Here is a 23,304-nt window from a genome sequence, read left to right as displayed (position 1 = left end):
TAACAACCTTTATCAACTCATCGTTCCAATCTGGAATTGTACCTAACAACTTGAAGGATGCCTGGGTTATCCCTCTCCTAAAAAAAACGACTATTATTTATTATTTTTTTTATTTGTATTTAATCTATTCAGATTTTTACAAGGACGTTTACTGTGCTGTGCGTCCTCAACAGGGACCAAGAAAGAAGGTTCTGACTTTAGACCCTGAGATACCCACAAACTACAGCCCCATCCCTACTGTCCCTTTCCTTCTGAAAATACTAGACAGAGCAGCATACCTACAGATACAGAACTATCTGGAAACTAACAACCTCCTCGGTTCAAGACAATCTGGTTTTAGACCAAAACACGGGACAGTAACAGCTCTTTTAGACCTTAAAACTCAAATTGAGGATCTAAAAGACAATGGCAAACTAGCCCTCCTACTCTTACTGGACTTATCCGCAGCCTTCAATCTGGTCAATCACCAAATTCTCTGTCAGCACCTGAAATCTGCTGCCCATTGCTCAGACAATGCCATGAATTGGATTAGGTCATTCCTAGACAATAGGCATATGAGAGTTTTTTCGCCTACCTCCTCTGCAGATCCTGCCTCAGTCCCCTGCGGAGTCCCTCAGGGGTCTTGTGTCTCCCCCACACTTTACAATGTATTCACCAAACCATTGTTCGATGTGCTTGACTATCTGCGCGTCACCTACACTAATTATGCGGATGACACCCAGATACTCATTCCCATTACTGGTGACTACATTGTTGACTCCAAAGCTCTGAATGACATTTACCAAGTCATCCAAGCTTGGATGGCCCAACATGAGTTGTGTCTCAATGATAAGAGAGAGCTCCTCATCTTGGGTACACAACAGAGACTAAACAAACTGAACCCTTTGTTTAGCACTTTCAATATTGATGGCCACTCCATCAAAGTATCTAAAGATACTAAAACCTTAGGAATCTACCTCGAATCTACACTCTCCCTTACCCGACAAACCAATGCAGTTGTAGCCGCCTCGGCCTACACCTGCAAGCTGATCACAGCCTGCCGACCATTCCTCACCACACAATATCGCGTCACCTTGGCCAGGACACTGGTTATGTCCAAATTGGACTATTGCAATGCTATATACCAAGTCACCAATCAATGGAACCTCAAACTCCAGATCACCCAAAACCGTGACATCAGTGCGGCCCTCAACATCCCCATATCAGCCCACATCTCAGAAACTAGGAAGAACATTCACTGGCTTTCAGTCTCCCAAAGTATTTCCCTGAAATCATTGGCCCTCACTTACAAATGCATAAATAACCAGGCACCTATCTATCTAGCCTCCCAATTCACCCAGTACATTCCATCGCGGTCTCTTAGATCTGCCCAAACTCAAGGTCTCACAATCCCCAGATTTAAGCTGCAAACAGCTGGAGGTGTTAGCTTCCCAGTCCAGGCGGCTAAACTCTGGAACACCTTGATATGATATGATATGGCATTTGTAACGCGCCTATACACAAGTGTTTCAAGGCGCGACGAGGCAGGGAGGGGGGAACAGGGGGAAGACAGACAACGATCCTACTAGGCCAGGTGTCATTCAGATCGCGCAAGTGCAGGGGTTGGTGGGAATGGAAGAAGTGCAAGGGGGGGAGGGGGGCAGTGGAAGGGAGGGAGGGGGAAGTGCAGTACAAGGTAAGTAGAATAAAATAAATAATAAATAAATAAATAAGGAGGGCCAGCTGGTGGCAAGTGCAAGGTAAGTGCAGGTAAGTGCTGGGAAGGGGGGGGGGCTGGAGGGATACAGAGACAGTCCCGCAGTGCAGGGGTTGCCAAGGAGGCAGTGCAAGTGGAGAGTGGCTGGGCCCAGGGTCGGGGAGAGTGGCCCAGTTGCAGATTCAGTGCAGTTTCAGCGAAGAATTAGCAGGGGAGAGGGAGAGAGAAAGCAGAAGCAAAGAGGAAGGTTTTGAGGTGCTTCCTGAACCGGAGATGGTTCTCCTCAAGTTTCAGGGAGGCAGGAAGGCTGTTCCAGAAGGAGGCCCCTGCCGCGGAGAGAGATCTACCCCCAGTACGTTGCTTCGAGAAGCGGCTGACCCTGAGGGAGTTGGAGACGGATGAGCGAAGGGATCGGGAAGGAAGATATTTAGGAAGAGAGAGTTGAAGGTATTTAGGCCTCAGGCCTCAGAAGGCCTTGTGGACAATGCAGAGGGTTTTGAACTTTATCCTCGCAGCCACTGGGAGCCAGTGTAGAGATTTCAGTCCTGGAGAGATACGGTCCCTGGGCTTGAGGCCAAGGACAAGTCTCGCAGTTCTGTTCTGGATGAGTTGCAGAGGGCGGATAGTGGAGGCAGGCAGATTAAGATAGAGGCTGTTACAGTAGTCCAGCTATGAGAGAACCAGGGCTCGGGAGACAGTGAGCTTCTGGGGGAAGGAGAGGAAGGGAAGAATACCTCTGAGGAGGTGCAGCTGGTAGTGTGACCTCTTAGAGACGTCGGATATATGCGGAGAGAAGGAGAGTGTGGAGTCGAAGATAACCCCGAGGTTTTTTGCCTTGCAGGTAGGAACAGGAAGAGGGCCAAGAGAGGCCAACCAGAGAGCTGCAGGGAAGGAGGGGGTGGGTGTGCTGATGAGTAGAATCTCAGTCTTACTGGCATTAAGTCAGAGGTCATTGGCGGCACACCATTCCTGGATTGCCACTCGCCATCAGAAATCTACCATCATTTAACTTATTCAAACACAAAGCCAAGCTCTGGCCAGCCACCACACATGAACTAATGGGTACAGCTTGACCTTCAGCTTGACCACGTGACTACTTACTGCTTTTGTATGATACTGCTCCATTGCATATACATTTTCTGTAACGTTAACTGTAATTCTGCCCTAACTGTAACCACTCGTCTTATTATATGTCATACTTGTAATTTATTGTTGAAGATATGCGCCCGGTTGCCTTCGGGCCTGGCTGCGCTATACAAATAAAACAAATACAAATACAAATGCACTCCCTCAATGTTCTAGGACAGTGAGCAGGCTACAAAGTCAACTACAGACAGAAGACTTTGGTTTATGGCTGGAATGATGAGAGATGATGGATTAATTGGTAAAGTACGGAGTAGTTCAACGGGATTCAAAGCACCTAGGTTTCGTTTCGCTTACACGCTGCTAACAAGCCGAAAGTCTGAGGTTGGGTGGGAATGCCAATCAATCAGTGGGTCTAGTGGGCAACCTAAAATACAATGTTGCATAGACCAATTTGCTACTATTTTGACCGCCATGATCAGTACTGTATGAATTTAGAGGCAGTTCAGGATGTGCCCTACAAATAAGGGGCAGCCAATGAAGCACGAACCCTTATATGTAGGTATGTTCCCCTAACCAATCACTCACGTCAATAGGTTTTATAATTTGCCACGTAGGATGACGACATAAATGATGCACAATGGTGTATAAAACCTCTGTATAAACAGGTTTGTGTGTGATTGTACAAGCATCCGATGGCTGTTAGGTCGTCCTACTTTATTTCATGTTATGATAAAGTAGTGTTCTGCCATATTCTTTGAGGCTGTCCAGTTATTTGGTCTGTGATCTTTATTGGCAATTCCATCTAGCACAAAAGACGCTTCAAGGTGCTAGAGCACAACACTTCTTGTCTAGGCATTTTTTCCAGGATCCAAATAGCTAGGGGCTTAAACCTCCGGACCAACGACAACACAGATGACTGAAAAGAAGAACAATCACCCCTCCTAGGAGCGAGACCCTCAAGCCAGAAGCGGACGTAACAGCAAGGATGACGCCAGAAAGGCAGCAAAGCAGGTTCCAGTGGCTTGACAAACAAGGGAAGACAGCCCACCAACAGAAGACTTTATCATGAAGAAGACCCAGGATGGCCCAGATGAGGTGGGGTGTTCTGGTTTCAATAAACGTCCAGGTGACGGCAACTTCCAACACCAAGTGGGATGAACAAGGTGGGAAAACAGGAAATCTTATGGTCCCTGAATGGAAGGCTTGGCCCAGTCAACAAGAGGTATGGGAGCATATGGAGGGTAGGAGACGCCACCCAGGAAGGACATCTAAAAGGGTAAAGTGGGAACCAGAGTTCATCCCAGGACACAGTGTTCAGTATATATATGGGATACATTACTCACCGTAATCGTAGTTCTGATGCTTGTATCTGCTTAGATTCACATGCAGTACATAGGCCGACATCTAGTGGAAGCTGCAGAGGATTACAGTTTGTTTTTCGAAACTCGAAAAGGGGTGTCGAACTAGGGCGTGCCAGTAATGCTATCCCTAGTGTGACGTCCACTGTACCCATGATCCCTCACGCGTGTAGGACCCTCAGATTGTATTTTTTCTGACATGAGGTAGCATGAGGAGTAGCGCGAGTACAGAGTATCCAAGCAGATAGATAAGACTACAAGCATCCATGCGCCTTCTCTCAGAGGGGAGGAAGGGTGGGCGCATGTGAATCTAAGCAGATAAAAGCATCAGAAATACGATTACAGTGAGTAATGTAGCCCTTCAGAGGCTTGTGGAATCTGCTTAGATCACATGCTGTGCATAGATTAGCGAGGAGTGTTAAAAGAAGGAATTGGGATGTGAGAAGGGTCATGCGCGAACAAATGTCTTAGAACCGCTTGTCCCACTTGAGTATCTGTCTTGGAATGAGCGTCAATGCAGTAGTGCGGAGTAAAAGTGTGAATAGAGCTCCATGTAGCTGCTTTGCAAATGGTGTCAAGGGGTACATTTGCAATGAAAGCCAGAGTGGCCCCAGTACCGAGTGGGCCCTTGGCGTAAAAGGCAGTGTCTTTTCTGAAAGGGAGTAACAGCTGAATACATTTGACTATCCATTTAGAAATGGCACCTTGAGAGACGCAATCTCCTTCTCTGCCTGTAGCTACGGAGACAATCAATTGATCTGTCTTTCTTAGCGGTCTGGTCTTGTCTACGTAGTAGAGGAGAGCTCTTCGCACATCTAGTGTGTGTAGTTTCACCTCAGCAGAGCTTTTGGGTTCTTGGAAAAAGGCTGGCAGCTCAATGGACTGGTTAACATGGAATTTAGAAATAAACTTGGGTGAGAACCTAGGGTGTGTTCGTAGAACCAGTTTATCCTTATGCACAGTAAAGAAAGAATCCTGCACTGACAGAGCCTGAATTTCACTGACCCTTCTTATGGATGTAATGGCTACTAAGAAGGCAGTTTTATAAGTCAGGTGTTTGAGACTAGCTTTATAAATGGGGGGCATGAGTTTAGCAAGCACCACATTAAGGTCCCATCCTGGTGGTGGGTTAGAAATTGGAGGGTGGAGTCTCTTCACCCCTTCCATAAAGGCTTTAACAACTGGCATTTTCCATCATGACACCTTGTTATGGGAGGTGGTGTAGGCCGACAGCGCCGCCAGGTGTACCTTGAGTGAATTAAATACCAACCCTGCGTCCAGAAGGTGGAGCATGTAGGTGACAATATTGGAAGGAGTGCAACCAATCGGGTTGATTTGCTTATTCCGGCACTAAATAACAAATCATTTCCATTTATCAAACTAATAGTGCCTTGTGTTAGGTTTTCTTGACTCTTAAGATATCCATACATCTCTGTGGTAAATTGAGATGGTCAAACTCTATGACTTCAGGAGCCATGCTGCTAAGTTTATCGATTTGGGTTGAGGATGCACTGTTTGTCCTTCGTGCTGGGAGAGTAGGTTGTACCAGCACGGGAATCTGATGGGGTCGCACACCGCCAGTCTGTGCAGGTGTGGGAACCACGGTTGTCTCGCCCACATAGGAGCAACTAGGATGAGCGTCATCGATTCCCTGTGTATCTTGTTGACCACCTTCCTCATCAGAGGGGTTGGTGGAAAAGCGTAGGCAAACAAACCTGACCAATTCATCCATAGAGCATTCCCCTTGGAGCCTGGCGGGGGGAACCTGGATGCGAATTCTGGGCATTGTCTGTTTTCGCTTGTGGCGAATAGGTCTATAGTGGGGAAAACTCACTGTGAGAAGAGATCTTCTACGACTTCATGTAGACGCCATTCATGTTCTTCTGGGACGGGATCTCTGCTCAAAGTGTCCGCTAGTGAATTGAGATCCCCTGGAACACGTTGAGACGACAGGTAAATGTTCCGTCCCAGTGCCCATATCCAAATTTTTTGGGCAAGCATGGACAGATTTGGCGAACGAGTGCCCCCTTGTTTGTTTATGTAAAACATTGCTGTTGTGCTGTCTGGTAGGATCTGCAATGACAGGTTGGATAGGTGGGGTTCGAACGCCCAAAGTGCTCTGAAGACTGCCAGAAGTTCTAGCAGGTTGATGTGATTCTGAGCCACTGTCTGAGACCAGAGACCCTGAGTTGTCTGGTGAAGGAGGTGTGCTCCCCACCCTGACAGGGACGTGTCTGTTGTGACTACGGCTTGTATTTCTGGGCCGTAAAAGGGTTTCCCCTTGGAAAGAGTCTTTCTTGTCTGTCAGCGAAGACTCTGTACTAGTGTTGGCGAAACGACCACTAGATCGTCCCACTGAGCACCTATCTGAGACCACTGTTTCGTCAACCATTCCTGCATGGGACGCATGCGCAGGAGCGCGTGGGGAACCAGGTAAATGCATGTTGCCATCATGCCTAGTAAACACATCGCTTTGCGCACCCTTATCTGGCAACCGGACTGATATTGAGGAATTTGCAGTAACAGATTCCAAATTCTTTCCTCTGATGGAAAGGCCAACCCCTCTTTGGTGTCTAGGACAGCTCCTAGGAACTGTTTGGAGGTGCTTGGCACAAGGCTTGATTTTGTTCTCGTTTATTGAGAAGCCCAATTGAAAGAGGAGGTTGATTGTTCTTTGAATGTTGGATCTGCAAATTATGGGGGTTTCTCCTGTGATGAGCCAGTCATCCAGGTAAGGGTACACTGGGATTGCCTCCCTGCGTAGGTGCGCCGCCACCACCGCCAGTATTTTGGTGAATACCCTTGGAGCCGAGGCTATACCGAAGGGCAGCACTTTGAACTGGTATTGCTGGCTGTCTACCTTTAAATGCAAGAATCTTCTGTGCGCCAGGAACATGGAAAAATGAAAATAGGCATCTTTCATGTCCAATGTTGCCATGTAATCTCCTCTTCTTAGTAGGGGGATTACTTCCTGGAGTGTAGTCATGCGAAATGTTTGTGGCTTGACATACTTGTTTGCAGGGCGTAAGTCTAATACTGGGCGCATCGTTAGATCTTTTTTTGACACAAGGAAGTAAGTTGAACAAATACCCTTGTTTACCTGGTTGCCCGGGACGAGTTCTATCGCGTCCTTTTCAAGAAGAATGACGATCTCTTCGAGGAGGATTCTTTGGTGCTCCAAGAAGTGTATCTTCTGTCTTGGAGGATGGTCGCGGGGGCGCTCCAGTAGTTCTGTACAGTATCCCGGACACTGTGGACAGCACCCATCTGTCCGAAGTTATCCCTTCCCATGCGTGGGTGAAGGTGAAGGTGGAAATGCGCCCCCCTACTGGAGATGCATGGGAAGGGACCCGGAGCAGAATGTCACTGTTTATTGGGAGGTGTAGCGCCTCTACCTGGGCTGCCTCTCCCCCTACCACGGCCCCTCTTTTGGCCTCTGGTAAAACCGTGGGTAGTTTGCTGGTTACCACCCCATGAGGCTCCTTGCTTCTGGTAGTAATTGGACCCTCTGAGAATTTTGGCCGCGAGAGCGACGAAAATTGTTATTTCCCTGCTGGTTTGTAGGCTTATTTGATAGTTGGCCAAGGGACTTTAAGGTGTCCTATTCGTCCTTAGCAGTCTTCAACGCTTGTTCCACTGCATTAACAAACAGGATATTAGGTTCTACCGGCATGTCTATAAGGGTGGCTTGGTGCTCACGTTTGAACCCCGACTGCCTTAGCCAAGCGTGTCGTTTAATGACTGTGCTTTCTGCTATAAGCCTCCCTGCATTGTCTGCTACAGCAAAGTTAGCCTTGAGAATGCATCTAGACACTGATCTTCCTTCCAACGCAATCTGGGCCAACCGCCATTGGTGCAGTTGTAGCTTGCTAGCAGAGTGGTGGTATTGGCAATGCGTGCTTGGTATGCCGACGTGGATGCCACCTTCCTACCTAGAGCGTATATTCTCTTGCTCTCCTTGTCCGGGGGAGCATCGGAAGATGCTAATGGTGTTCCCGCTCTCTTCCTGGTGGTTCTAAACACTAACTAGTCGGGTTTTAGCTGATCCCTTATGTACAGTGGGTCGGAGGGAGCGGCCCTAAATAATTTTTCTACTCGAGGGAGATTAGGAGTCACCAGAGAAGGATTGATTCTGCATTGAATAGATCTTAGAATGGGGATAGCCTGAGCAATGGATCTTTTATCCCCTAGAATTTGCTCTGCAAAATCTCGCTCTTCCTGGGCACCTTGAGTGTCAATTTGGAAATGGGCTGCCGCCTTGGCTAAAACTTTGTTAAGCAAAGGCTGAGTGTCAATAAGTGAGTCATTCACCGGGGGGTCCTTGGGAATAGGGGAGTTGAGACTATAGGCCTCCGCCTAGTCTTCCTCCTCCTCTTCCTGGTCCTCATCATCTCCATAGTAATCGACCCCGGCCTGGTCGTCTAGCATCTGTACTTCCGAATCCTCACCATACTGTTGGTAAGGTTCAACACTGAAAGGGTCTGAAATCAGTCCCTGAATTGGAGTCTCAGTACGGAGTCTCTTAGTAGGAGCTTGAGGGTCGTTGGATCCCCAAGGGACAGAGGTAGCAGGAGTACTCTGATAACTATGGAAGTAATTTGGGTCTTTTTCATAGAAATCTACAAAAAAAGACATTCTCCTCATCACTCTGTCAATGTCCTCCGAGTTCCATTCCTTGGAACTGGGAATAACACCTTCCCTGCTGTGGTTCCTCCTCCATGCCCATGTCCTGAGGAGTGGGAGGGACAATTTTTGGTCTAGTGACAGTGTCAGGGGCCTTGGGCTTTTCTAAAGGCTGTTTGTGTTTCTTCTTCTGAACCTGGTGTTCAGAGGCTTTCTTCTGTTTTCCCCTTTCCCATGTGTAGAGGAGTGTTTACCTGAAACCTTGGACTTTTCTGAATCTTTCGACGCTTGGCGTCGAGATTCGGAGGTGGGATCACGAGATTCGGGAGTCTTAGAAGAGGGGCGTTGAATCTCGGAAGAAGACGTCGAGCAAACTACCGGAGTAGCCTTCGAACGTGCTGCCTGAGGGTAGAAGTCGGATTCGTCTTCTGACGACCATACCTCTCTGACTTTAGGTAATGTGGCACACTTGGCAATCGTAGACGGTTGCTGTATGTCATGGGGTCACCGTGACCTGGAACGCCCAGAGGACACCGATTCTGCAGACCGCTCTCTCTGTGCCTTCTTCTGCCGATCACTCGACACGCGTGTCGAATCTCGGGTGGGGTGAGTGTGTTTAGTGGAAGAGGTGTGGATAGCGCTCTTGCCGCCGGGTGTTGTCCCCATAACTGACCCGCCGGATAGTCCTCCGACGTCGGGGGCTTGCGCTTGGGTGCCCAACGACATGACACTCCTGTGCCCTCGCCGTCCGATACGGCGGCGTTGCTGCCATCACTGAAGGAACCCACTGCATCCATGGCCTCGAGTTGCCTGGCATAGTGGGCCCAACGTTTGGTCAAGGGGTCCTTAATTGTCTTGGCTTTGAAGAGCTTACAAGCTCATCAGCTAGCTAGAGCTACAAAATCCTCTTTTTAGGGACTGTGTGGGTGAGGACGGATTAACACAAAATATGCAGTATCCCACAAAACAGCTTCCTTCCTTTCTGTTATAGGCCTCTTGACAAAGTAATATCCACCTCTTCAGCATAAATGAGGGCAGATCGCCATGGATTATCCAAAAATATACATATTTTAATATTTATCAAAAAACCATCAATTGACAATACATTTACTTAAAAACATTGGCATGCGAGCGGTGGCTGAGTTTTGCGCCACTGGGCAGCCAGGGGTTGGTCCCCTTTCCAATATGACGGGCGTTTGGATGTGGTTAGTATATATTTATAACGCGGCCGCATCACTTGCAAACGTCATTACGGGTCACGCTATTTCTGGCAGCAGGTGAATGATAGACTACGTTCTCTTTTCTGCAGTCAGGTGATGCATGGTAACAGGAAGCGATCCGTCGTAGGAGGAAACAACAACATTGAGGTGAGGCGATGTTACAACAGACGCCTCGTCTCCACCGTCCGAAATACTGGGGTTTAATCCAAGGTTTTGGTCGGATGTTTTAATAGACTTTTGGAACGGCGGTGCCAGAAGACACGTTTCTTAACCAGGTCGGACGAGTGCACGCGGCGAAGGCATACGCACGCCGCGTTATCAACAAGAGAGTCCCTAAAGAGAGACAATTGTCGGTAAGCGCCTTCTTGTCACACTACAGAGTTTTCAGTTAGTCGTAGCTGCTTCAGCCCCGATATAGGACACATGTTGGTTCTCACCCCCCTCTTTAGAGTTTACCGGCGGCTCCCCTCAGAATACCAAGCTGTTTTCATTGAGTGCACATTATAAAGAAAACACCTGGCCACTCCAATACCACAGGAGCAAAGGGTAACTATTAATGATATAGGCACTAGCCTTGACAAAAGCAGAAGTATAAGACATTAACATTTAGTGAAATGATATACTAAAAGAATAAGGGGCATTTTTAAAGCCTCCCACTTGTAAATGATTGAACAAGATACACTGGAAAACTCAGGGGAAATGATCTCCATGGGTAATGGTGATATTAAAAGAAATTGAATCCTTCTGTTTAGAATGATGTATGGGTTAAGGTGTAAAGGGTGTCTAAAGAGACTTGACATTATAAAAGTTGAAGTAACCATGGTATAAAGGTTTTATTTATTGTTTCTGTTTGTGTTGTAGAATGTTGGGAATATTGCAAAATCTTGTGATGTCATACAATGAATATGAACATATGAAAAAAGAATAAGTGCCCTGAAGACAGCACCAATAAGGAATACAATCCTAATTAATTTGTGTGCATTGTGAAGAGTTATTATTGGTCCTAGAAACACACTTGTAGTGTTGGAAAAAATGTTGCCCTCCTAAATCAAGGGGGTACCACTGTGCAGGATATCAGTAGAGACATTGAGTGGTTGGCAGAGAAGGCACAGAAGAGGCCAAATTATGTGTGCCTCTCCTCTGTCATATCAGCTTAACGCATTTATGTTTATGTTCTGAAGATAAGTATGAGTAAGAATGAATTGTGATCATGCTGTTTTTAAGTAAATGTATTCTCAATTGATGGTTTTTTGATAAATATTAAAATATGTATATTTTTGTATAATCCATGGCGATCTGCCCTCATTTATGGTGAAGAGGTGGATATTACTTTGTCAAGAGGCACTACCTTTAACAGAAAGGAAGGAAGCTGTTTTGTGGGATACTGCATATTTTGAGCTTACAAGCTCTGCAATTTGCCTCGGGGTGCTCCCTCGGAAGACACAGGTTACAGGTATTATGTTTATCCACCCAGGGGAACGTACGGTTGCACTTCGGGCAGAATTTAAATGGAGTACTCACCATATGTCAATATCTGGCAGTGGGCGGGTATAAGTAGGAAACGAGTGTGTGCGTATATCCACCCCCCACTCTCCCTACTTGGCAGGGCCGAAGCCAAAGTCCTTCCGAGGAACGGGCCGAGGCCAGAGGCCTTCCAAGGCCCAAAGTCTGTTTAGTCCGACGGCTGTTCTTCCTCGGTCTCAAGTACCGACGTCGATCTTCAGCGATCTTCAACATAGGGTTGGAGAACAGGGAATTTTTGATAATTCTATGATAAATGGCTAAAAGCCAGGGAACTCCGCGATAATGCTTCCAACAAGTATGGCGGAAAAAAACAATTTGAGGGTCCCACACGCGTGAGGGATCATGGGTACAGTGGACGTCACACTATAGATAGTATTACTGGCACGCCCTAGTTCGACGCCCCTTTTCGAGTTTCGAAAAACAAACTGTAATACTCTGCAGTTTCCACTAGAAGTCGGCCTATGCACAGCATGTCATCTAAGCAGATTACACAAGCCTCAGAAATATATATATCTCTCTTCTCCTTTCCTGTCCTCACCCATTAATGGTGGCACTAGATGGGAAGTACTCTTGGCAGGCTTCTCATCATCCAGGTTTATCATTAATCTCTATCGCAATGGCACCATCATGGCTCAGGGTCCCCAACCACCTCCTCTTTGACGGGCGCCTGCCATCCCTCCTCAACTTCCATTCTGCGCCTGCTACTCCTTCCTCTTTCCCAGTCCCTCTTCCACCTCCTCCAACTGTGTACCACGCTCCCGCACCCCTCCTCTGAAAACCTTCAACGGCAGAGAACTGCTTCATCTAGCCACACTTATTGCTCGCTCTGTTATTAAACACTCTGCTGACATCTGCCTCCTCCTTGAAGACATTGACCTTGATAGCGTCTTACCGAGACGTGGTCCAATGCAGCTCAGTCACTGCTTTTGACTCCCTGATGGCTACGAGATCATCTCTAAGCCCCGCCCTAACTGTTCTGGCAGTGGGGTTGCACTGATCTTCCCCGAGTGGGTCCCTTCTTCCCTCATACCCAGCCAGCCATACTCCTCCTTCGAGAGCCTGGTTTGCAAGCTGGCAAGAGGTAGGAGACATCGCCTAACTCCTCCCTGACCATTGCCACTATTTATAGGGCACCTCGCTCTATCACCCTGTTCGTCTCTGAATGGGCTGATTTCTCCTCCTCTCTCCTGACATCTTCCTCTAAACTCCTTCTACTGGGTGACTTCAACATCCACCTTAACTCAAGCATGGTGTCCACTCTCTTCCGTGACCTCTGCACCTCGCTCTCCCTCCCCATTCTCCAGTCTTGTCCTACCCATTCGGCTGGACACACTCTTAATGCCTTTATCCATACAACACTGTTTTCTGTATCCCTACAGTCCCACACCAGCACTTGACACACAATGTCTGCACTTACCCTTTGCACTTGCCACCAGCTGGCTGCGCGTCTCTTATTGTTTTATTTATTCTTTTTACCCCATGTAATGCACTGTCCCCTCCCCCCCGCACTTTTCCCCTTCCCCTGCACTTGCGCGATCTGAATGATACCTGGCCTAGTAGGATCGTTATCTTTGTCTTCCCTCTGTCCCCCCCCTCCCTTGCCGTGCCTTGAAACACTGGTGTATAGGTGCGTTATAAATGTCATATCAAATCATATATCACAGATCTGTCGCTCTATGCCACACTCACCACCCCGCTCTCCTGGTCGGCCACTCCCTCCTAACCTCCCACTTGGGCCCTCTCGAACCTCTGACCGCATCTCCCCCAGCCCTGCCAACCTCGTTCACGGACATCCGCTCGATGAAACTCATGTCAGATGCTGCCTTTGTATCCGCCTTCATCCCACCTTCTCCTCCCACTGCAGACTCTACCTCCGACTTTGCTCTCAGCAACCTCTATCTCGCCATCTTTGACACCCTTGACATTCTTGCCCCAGTCATGAGGGTACGACCCTGATCTGGCAGACCTGAAGCGCAACTGCAGAGCTGCAGAACGGAAGCAACAGACCACAGGCTCATCCTCTGACAAACTGGCCTGACACCTGCTCCAAAGGCAATATCGTTTCACCATTCGTTCCAAGAAGAGGGCAAACATCCAGGCCTGTGTCTCTGGAGCATCCAACATCACGGCTGAACTCTTTAAAATCGGCAAGGAACTAGCCAATTCTTCTGCAGTCTCCACCTCGCCTCTTCCCTCTCAGGCCCTCTGCATTACACTGGCCACCCACATCACTGCAAAAACCCAGGAGATCCTGAGCACTTTTTCTTCCTCCACTTCTCCCACCCCCCTGCGACCACTGGCCTCCCCACCTCCCTCAGCCTTTCTCTCCTATCACATCAGACGAGCTCACTAGGGTTGTCCACTCTATGATGGTCTCCTCCAAACAGGTCTCCCCCTGTTCTTCCAGAACTATTAAGGACAACATCGGCTCCCTTGCCACTGCACTTGCTGATTTCTGCAATCACTCTTACCACTGAGCCTTTCCCCCCCCTCAAGCACTGTTGTGCACCCCCTCCTGAAAAAGCCTTCTGCCGACCCCTCGTACCCAGCTAACTACTGACCCACCTCCATCACTCCTTTCCTTGAGAAGCTCCCAGAGAAGCTGGTTGTCACCCAACTGGCCCAGCATATCGAGCTCATTGGATGCCTACATGACCATCAATCTGGATTCCGAGCATTCAGAGGCATGGAAACTACTCCTCTGAACACCCGTGAAGAACTGGTTGACTCTTTTGACACAAACTCTCCAGATATTCTCATTCTACTTGATCTTTCCTCTGCATTTGATATGGTCAACCACGCAATCCTCATAAAATGGCTCCATGATATGAACTCGGAGCGGGCACTGGACTGGCTGACCTTCCTCACTGACCGTCCCTCCCAGGTCATCCTGGGCTCTTTCTACTTTCCTACCTCCATCTCCAACTGTAGCGTTCCCCAGGGTTCTAACCTCTCACCCTGGTTGTTTAATGTTTATCTTGCTCCGCTTGCTCACCTCATCTACACTTTCGCCCCTCACTTCCAGTGTTATACAGATGACACCCAACTCTTCTTCAATCTTTCCTCTGATGCTCTCCCTATTTTATCTACCATTCCCGACTGCCTATCTGCTATCCATTCTTGGTGTGCCTCTAATTATCTCTGCCTCAATTCAGGCAAAGACGGAGATCCTTCCGATTGGGACTCCCACTTTCCTCTTTTCACTCTGGCCACCCTCTATGGGCTCTCCCCCTTCTCCCGCATCTGAAGCCAGAAACCTTGGAGTCATCTTCGACTCCTCCCTCTCTTTCCACCCTCATATCTTGGACCTTGCAAAGAAGGCCCATTTTCAACTTCAACTTCTCAAAAGTATTCTTCCTTTCCTCACTTTTCCCTAGAAGCTCAATGTCTCTAGAGCTCTGGTACTCTCTAGGCTGGACTACTGCAACAGCTTCTTCCTTAATAATATACCCTTGTACTCTGTGTGCCTCCTCAAACTTGTCCAGAATAGCGTGCAAGACTTAACCTTGCCCTCAAGGCCAGGGGTTTTAGCTCTCCAGCCTTAAAATTGTTACGCTCACCTGGTATCCACGGGGACGCCACCCAGCCGTAGGGACTCTGGTATCCTTCTCTGCGGTTCCCAGATGTGACCAGCGGGGAAGTTCTGCCTGGAATACAGGTGGGCAATGTTCAAGACTGGACAACTGGGGTAAGCAACCACCCACCACCCCGTATGCCCGCAGCCCCTCTGGACCTCTCCTCACCTTGTTGTTAATTCAGGTGTGCTCTCCGTCCGTCCTGCCTTCTTGGCAGGGGCGCTTTGTCCTTTGTGGGCGAATGGTATCTAGTTACTTCACTGATGCCAGCCCGCTTTGAGTCTTTCAGGTATGTCTTATTGCTGTTGTATATTGTTGCTATTCTTGCATGCCTTTCTTGGTTTAATAAATGTCTTTCTCTTCCTTAGGTGCGCGGAAGTCCAATGTGATGCATTGGCTGAATTGGGTCTCGCCGGTAAATGATGGCGTATTAAGAGCGCTTTGATGCGGTAAGTAGGTGCTATGCGCAGCGCTATGATGCCTTGCCTTTGCTAACCGGTTGTCTTTTCTTTCCCATAGATCGCGGTGCTCACCCGGTGTATGAAATCCCGAGGCGATGCTGGTTGAGGGGCAACTTGCGAGGTAAGCTTTTCGGCACAGTTCATTATGTTGTAAAAGTGTCTAATGGCTTGTTTCTTCCTTTTTTGCAGATCCGTGGGTCCGGGAGGCGCGCTGATCCTAGGATGCTGTTCGCAGGAGCTGTGGGCAGCCAACGATGAAATTACAGGTAAGCTGCTGCCAACGATGTTCTTTTGTCTCTTTACAGATGCTGTTCTTCCGAGGTTCGTGGGTACAGCTGAACACGATGAGCGTCACGTTGCAGGATTGCAAAGTAACGCAAAGCGTGTTATCCAAGTCGGGCGTGGTTTAAATAGCTTCAAGAAATTAGTCCAGGTAAAGTAGTTCCTAGGGTACCACACCCAAAACCCTATTCCGCATAGCTTGGTTCCAAGAAGCCAAGCTATGTGGATGCCTCCATGTTGGCTGGCACTTGAAATAAAGTAGTTCCCTAAACACAAGTCTTTATTAAGTATGAGCCTAGCGCCAAAGGCGCCAGGACGGGCCCCAAGAGGGCCTAGGCAAAGGATGCCTAAGTTTGTTGGAGACCCGAGCCAAGACCCCTCCTGGCCCATGGGCTTGCCAGGGGGGTTTCTGGATGTGGGTCATGACAAAAATCTCTCCGCTGGCTCCCGGTTGCTGCAAGGATCAAATTTAAATCCCTATGCATCATCCATAAGGATGCCTGGGGCTGGGGACCAATCTATCTACAACTTTCCCTAACCAAATACTTTCCTTCCAGATCTTTATGCTCCTCTGTCTCAAACTCTCTGCGTGTCAAATGCTTTTCTAAGCAGCGAGTTGGTGGCAGATCTGTCTCATCGGCAGGCTCCCTCCTCTGGAACAGCCTTCCCTTTACTCGGTCTTGAGCCAGATCTTCTCAAATTACTGAAGCTCCTCAAGACTTTCTTCTTCACCTCCTACTTCCCCCTCTCACACCTGTTCTAATGCCCCACAGTCACTGAGCTTGGTGGCCTGGGACCTTTTGTGTCCTTCTGGGTCCCGGCCTTCCCCCCCCAAATGCCCTTAGCCTTCCCCCCCTATCCCAGTACTTGACTTTCGGGCACCCACTGGCTTCTCACAGGCCTGCACTTATTATTGGCAGGTGATCACTCTGTACCAAGCGATCTCTGCCAGGCACTTACTGTTGCACACTAAAGACTCCTAGCACATACCCCCTTCCCACTCCTAGCACATACCCCGCACATGCACGTTCTGAATGCTCACAAGGCCTAGTAGGACCGCCCCTTTCCTGCTCATCTGTTTATCTGATTTGCCTTTGTTCCCATGTTCCCTCCCCTTTGCCCTGTTGGCGTTTTGAAACACAATTTCTTGATGTAGGAGCGCCTTACAAATGCACAATAAATAAATCAAATGCACAATAAATAAATAAATAAATAAATAAATAGCTAGTCCTTAAAATGCAGCTCAAACAGCAGGAATCTTGCAGCAGGCAAGTAAGCTACCTGTCTTCCATGAAAATCTGAACAGAATTGAGAGGAGGTTCAGGGTCTCCCCTACAGAAACTCACAGGAGCTGGCCAAAGCCAGCCCACCAATCAAAGTATGGGGTTAAAAACAAAGGGGTAGGTGGCCAGCCAATCTGGTTGGCCCCTAAAATCGGCAATTATCCCAGACCACCCAACATGACACAAAATAGCTGGCCCAGGGCCAAGAATCAATCCTGATCAGTTTGAACTGCAAACTGGGCTTGCAAAGAGCCCACATATGTACAAAGGCCATCTTCGGCCTTCCTTATGGTTTCCCTAGACAAAAATGACAAAAAGAAATAGATGAAAGCAGGATTTAAAATACATTTGTACGCCAATGGCTCCCAATAAGGTATACTGGGCTACTAATTAGGTATATTGGCTTGCATTCTCAGTGAATCCAAAACTAAATTGCTACTAGACTACTCCTTAATACTAACGCAGCATGATACAATCACACTAAGATTAAAAATGGGTGAACTAGGAAGCACACCTGTCCCAGGAGCCTTGTGGGCTTCCATGGTAACATTTACTCAGGGTCAAAAAAGGCAGCAGTGGCAGGGGGACTTCACTACAAGTCCTTCTCATCACAAAACCAGGTAAGAGATCCAAAACATAAGGAAGGTAAAAAGCAAAAAGCTAAGGAGGTCCCTCAAATGGGACTACAGAACTAGAAAAAATTAAATTCTACTTTAACAGAGAGACTAAATCGTGATTGAGCAGATAGGTCTTAAGGTGCCCCCTTGGAATGAATAGGGCAACTGGGTATTTCAGGTTTCCGGTTGACCTGTGCATCGCCCTCCCCTATAACTGCGAGGTGCCACAAGGGTCCTGCGTGTATTACCACGTTGATGCTGCAACCTTGAGTTCCACCTATGCCACCATCCCATGGACTCTACCTCAATGACGAGAAAACAGAACTGCTAATCGTTGGCCCCTCCGCGGCACTAAAGAAACTAGACCCTATGTACTCAGCCTTCAACATTGATGGCTCAGTGATCCCAGTCTCCTCATCTGTAAAGACACTCCTGCACTCTACCCTCTCCCGCCAAGTTAATGCCATTTCTTCAGCAGCAGCCTACTCCACCAAACTCATTAATGCTGAAAGACTCTTCCTCACCAGTGACAAATGTCTAACCATCGCCTGCTCACTGGTGGGATCCAGGCTGGGCTACTGCAATGTCATATTTCCCGGCACTACATCTCGTGATCTAAAGAAACTCCAGACTATCCAAAACAATGCCCTTGGTGCTTCGCTGAATATCCACCCCCTCAGAGCACATCTCAACAGCCCGCAGAGCGTTCCACTGGCTTCCCGTCAAAGAATGTCCTTTAAAACTCTCTCAATCACCCACAAATACATCTCCAAGTCAACCCCCAGCCTACTTACTGCAGACAGTCACGAAGACCCAGCCGTCCAAGCCTACGAGAAGCCCCTACTCTCACAGGCTTGACAACCAAAATTCAAACGTGTGAAAACAGGAGGCTCAAGCTTTCCATTCACTGCAGCTAAGCAGTGGAACTCGCTTCTGACTACTCTAAGAGCAGAAGATTCTTTCTGGGCCTTCTGCAAAGCCCTTAAAACATGGTTGTTCAATTAAACTGCCTATGTAAGCTACAATCTAACTTGTCTGAAATGCATGCATGCGTTCTGCCTCGCCTACGGGCCCCCTAACCTCATGTCTCACCGCCTCTGGGCTCATTTAACTGGTTGTACAGCAACCTGATGCCTGAGGGTTTGTGTGCGCCCTACAAATGAAATAAATATAAATAAAATATCATCTGTGATCCTGAAGGCTCACATAGTCTAGACACCAAAAAGACTCCTAAAACAGTTGGCTTACATGTAAACTACACAATGCTTTACTCATCTGCAGAGAACATAAAGTAATAGTTGTAAAACAACTATGATGTGGGCATTCTATTTTTAATTGTTATGCATGTTCTACTTTATGTATACTGCCCGGCTCCCCTCCTATGAGTTGCCTTGGGCTGCTCTGCTTTGTATGCCACTAGGAGAGTCAGGATGATTTAAGGGAATCTGGTTGTCTAGCTTGTGTAAGTTGTAGAGTCACTTATTTTCATACCGCAAACACATGGTGGCTGAGAGAATTTGTCTTCAGACACTTGCTCCTCAAAAACCCTTCCTCCTTGTACGTCTGCAGATCGGGGAGGAGCACTGGAAATCCCAGAGTGGTGTAAACAGATAGTTCCCAAGGGTCATTGTTACAAAAACCAAAGGACTACCAAGAAATCAACATCATTTGTTGCCGCTATGAGAAATGTATGTATAACCTGAACGCTAGAATATGACAGCATCTGCCCAGCACTGTAACATCCTCTCACAGCATAGCTGCACTCAACCCAACTTTAAGCAGGGCACCCTTTTTCTGGTTTAGCACCATCTCCTGTGGGAGTCTCATCCTGCTTGCCAGCAGCACCTCACTGTTGTCAGCATCATTGAAGAGCCAGAAACCAAAGCTGCTACTGGTCAACGTGGGGCAGCACAGTATCACTAACGTATCCAGCTCAGTCATTCAAAGCATGGTTTGTCTCTCCCTAACTGACCCCCAGCTGAGCTCATTTGAATCTGAAGGATACAGAGAACCTGATTTGGACTATGCTGTATCTGCTTGATAAACGACAGTCCAAGTGACCATACATGATAAAGTCACAACATCAGAAGTGTTATGAAGCAGAGTAGTATCACCATCCCCACCACCACACCCCAGTTATTAGACGTTTATGTAGGTTTTTTTTAGAAAGGATGGTCACCAGCTGGGTTCTAACGCACCCTTTTAGCACTGGAGCCTCCTCCCTGTTACTATCCAGACTTTTCTGGGGAATTGCCTTTGGATCTTAGTTTGTAGTTTCTCCTTTCTTTAGTAAAACAAATACTGGAAGACTCATCTGTGGCTTACAAGAACTAAAAAAAAAAAAAAAAAAAAAAAAGCTCCGGTGGAAATTTCAATTCTCCTTGTGTCCTGGTTCAACGGACGGTAAGGCAACAAATGCAGGTTGGCTTCTCTAGAGTTTCCAACAAACAGTCTCTGGGTGAAATTGAAAGTTGATGAAACAAAATCTCGACAGTCCCATACTGGAGAAATTCAGAAAGTCTTGGGCAAGGGCGGCTCACCCATAGGAGGTGCTAGAGTGTCACCCCCTTATTTTCAAACTAAACCGGCAATTGTGACGAATCCAGGTAATTCATCCTTTAAAGCAACCCTCTTTGGAACTAGGGAGGTGAGCCTGCCATGCATAAAAGTATCTAGGGTACAGGGCAAGCAGGAGCTCACTGGGGATGACCTCCATTTTAGGGGACATGGATTCCCCAGTTGACAATTCTATGGCATCTCCCTTAACATCGCAATCACAATACTGTATTGGATATATGAGGGCCAATCACAATGTCAATGTACAGGTCCCTTCAAATATGCCTGGTTTGGTTGCTGATCCTTCTGTGTGGATTAAAATTCCAAACTAATGGTATTGCATCTATCATTAGAGAGACTGATGCAAAAGAGCTGACAACCCTAGCTGGGGGGCGGGGGCTGCAGATCGAACCAGCAACAGGGCAGGCGACACCGAGGTCTCTGACATCGAGAGACCGAACCAGCACTGAAGCCAATGGCACCCAGACCAAGGTGCACAAATAGGGAACCGTCGACCCGAGAATCGAAGTTGCCATGCTACTGGAGGACTGCCTCCCTAGGAGAAGAGCACGGCATACTAGCAGGTATACAGGTCACGCAAAGAGGGCAGTCAAGCTCCAGAAAGGAGAAAGAGTAACGAGAAAACGGATGGAGTATCTGAGGGCCTTTGGGGAGCTACAAGAACACAGAGCAATAGAAACCCGTGAGGGGGTGACCCTTAACCCAATAACCCACAAGGGGTTACCAAAGAGCAGATGGCACGAAAAACACCTTCAGGGGGTTCACCTGAATTAAAGCATCTTCTGAGTCAAATTGTACACTTATGGAATAAACGTCTTATCTTGAACAAGTCGCTGCATGAGGGCTCAGGAGTTCCCATCTGTGTAGAGAATTAAGGAACTTTGTTGTGAACTTTACAACTAGGCATAGGTCTAAAAACCAGGAGGAAAACAAAGACATTTGAACTTTGTGTTTGTACAGTACGAGCAGGCTAAGGCCTGGAAAAACCCAAGAGAAGAGGATTTGAGAGAGACATTTGGCGAGGTGGGTCATGCACCAACCAGCAACAAGCCAAGAGATGAGAGTAAAAACACTTCTCTAGACTAAATCTTTTGTTTCCTTTGTTAGTGGTAGGGACAGCCAGTAGGGCAGTATAGAACTGAACAGAGGACGAGGTTAATGTATGTAAGACATGCTGACAAGCACCCTTTTATTGTTTTGTAGATTAGTGAACTTCCACCTTGGAAGTAGGTCTAGGTGAGGAATTTCTTTAACTTTAATAAACGTCTTTAAAAATGTCTAGTTGTCCGTCGCCTGTGTCTAACCTTCCAAACAAATACTTTTTTATAAATGGGCATTATGGAGCAAATTTTCAGCACTCCATAATGTAAATGTAGTGATTGCATTTGCAGAGAATGTACGTTTATTTAGATTCCTTGCAAATACAAAGACTGGTTTCACTAAAGTCCTGAGATAGCTGCACTGTATATGGGCCAGTGCTTGCCCAGTCTTGATTTCAGAGTAGGGCAAAGCAGTGGTGCAGGGGGCTCCTCATACCTGACCAGCAGCTGATTAGTGCAAGCATAAACTGGTGCCTGAAGGCAGGTTAAGAAACGCCATTCCAGGGGCAAGGCAAGACTTAAGTTATATGTGTGCATGCTGTTGTGAACTCTTGTGTGTGTGCCTGACTGTTTGAAAAGATATTTTTTTTCTGGTTACTCTCGAACATCTATGGAATCCGCAACGGTTTACTTTTGTTTTTAAACTGTCCTGACTTTTGAAGATAAGTAAAGACTTGTTGCTCTCCTTAACTTGCTTAGCTCATCTATTTTGGGGGTATTGATCAGTCTCTATGGCTATCAGTGTAGGTGGACTTTCTATCCCTTTATCTTTTCTATTAAGTAACATTTCTGTAACGTACATGATGTGCACAGGAAGGGCTTGTGGCAGCGGCTAAGTTTCTACAGTACTGTGTACTTTTCTTGCGTGCACTTTTGAATGTTACAGCATAATGCCTTTTAGAGTACCATATACACTAAAATGGCAGCACCACAAGATTTCACCCTGTCCTTTGGCCATCTTGTCTTCCCCTCCCATATAAGGCAAGCCCTTTCCCGGGCAAAGCCTTGGCTTTCCCAGCAAAAGCGGTGGGTATGTGTTTGTGGTTGGTTATGGGGAATGGTACTGTCTGGTCCCAGTTCACATCCAAGCCGAAATGTGCAGATGATGTGGCCAGACGCTACTCAGTATTGGACAGCCATTGCCAGTTTGAAAGGTACAGATTATTGTTAATGGTGGGCTCAGGGGCGACTTAACTCGAAATTCGAAAAAGAGGAGGATTCTTGCAGCCATTCGGCAGTAGTCTTTGGAACAAAGACACCTTTGCAAAGAAGCATACCGCTGAATACCCATGGACCATTGTTGCAGTCAACCAGCATTGCCTTCTGCAAAGTCCTGGTGAAGCCCTGTTCTTTTGTCTGATATCTTGAAGGCCTCTAGCAGTGCTTCAACCCCTGAGCCAAGGGGGAACAAACAGTCTTGACTCTACTCGAAGAACCAGCCCTTAGAAACCATTCAAATTGTCCCAGGACCACCCTGTGTACTGACCAGCTCCCACTTGAGCTACCTCGCTGCATCGGTCGCCATCCCAAGTTCGAACCTGGGGTTCTGCAGAGTCAACTGGTGAGACCAGAGGAGCTTTGGGACTTGTCACTCTTCGAGCACCAAGCCCCATTTCCGTTAGAGAGGACTGCATTTTTAAATGTCAGGGCCTTATTCATTTTATAAGGCAGTTTACTAGTGTTTTACTGTTTTCTAAATTGCTTGCCTGATTCTAACTGGTTTATTACTTACCTTTATTTCCTTCACTTCCTTTACTACATTTACAGTTTGCTACTTTTCTTACTTGAATCTGAACTTACTGTTTGAAAAGTAAAATGCTGGTGCTCTTTAGCAGGAGCACCCCATACTGGATGTTCATTTGTAAATAGCGTAGGTTTGGTAGTTATACTTACCTGTGATTT

At 47.4% G+C, this 23,304-nt stretch overlaps 1 protein-coding gene across 1 annotated transcript in view; it reads right to left on the bottom strand.

Moving 5' to 3' along the window:
- Nucleotides 1–23,304, bottom strand: part of MCM3AP (minichromosome maintenance complex component 3 associated protein) — a 1,669,219-nt gene that overhangs the window by 814,427 nt on the left and 831,488 nt on the right. The window lies entirely within an intron of this gene.

Source organism: Ambystoma mexicanum, chromosome 9 (assembly GCF_040938575.1).
Source record: "Ambystoma mexicanum isolate Mex_15411 chromosome 9, UKY_AmexF1_1, whole genome shotgun sequence".
Classification (NCBI taxonomy): Eukaryota; Metazoa; Chordata; class Amphibia; order Caudata; family Ambystomatidae; genus Ambystoma; species Ambystoma mexicanum.
The sequence above is the reverse complement of the archived record's forward strand: the minus strand, read 5'-3'. Positions and strand labels throughout refer to the sequence as shown.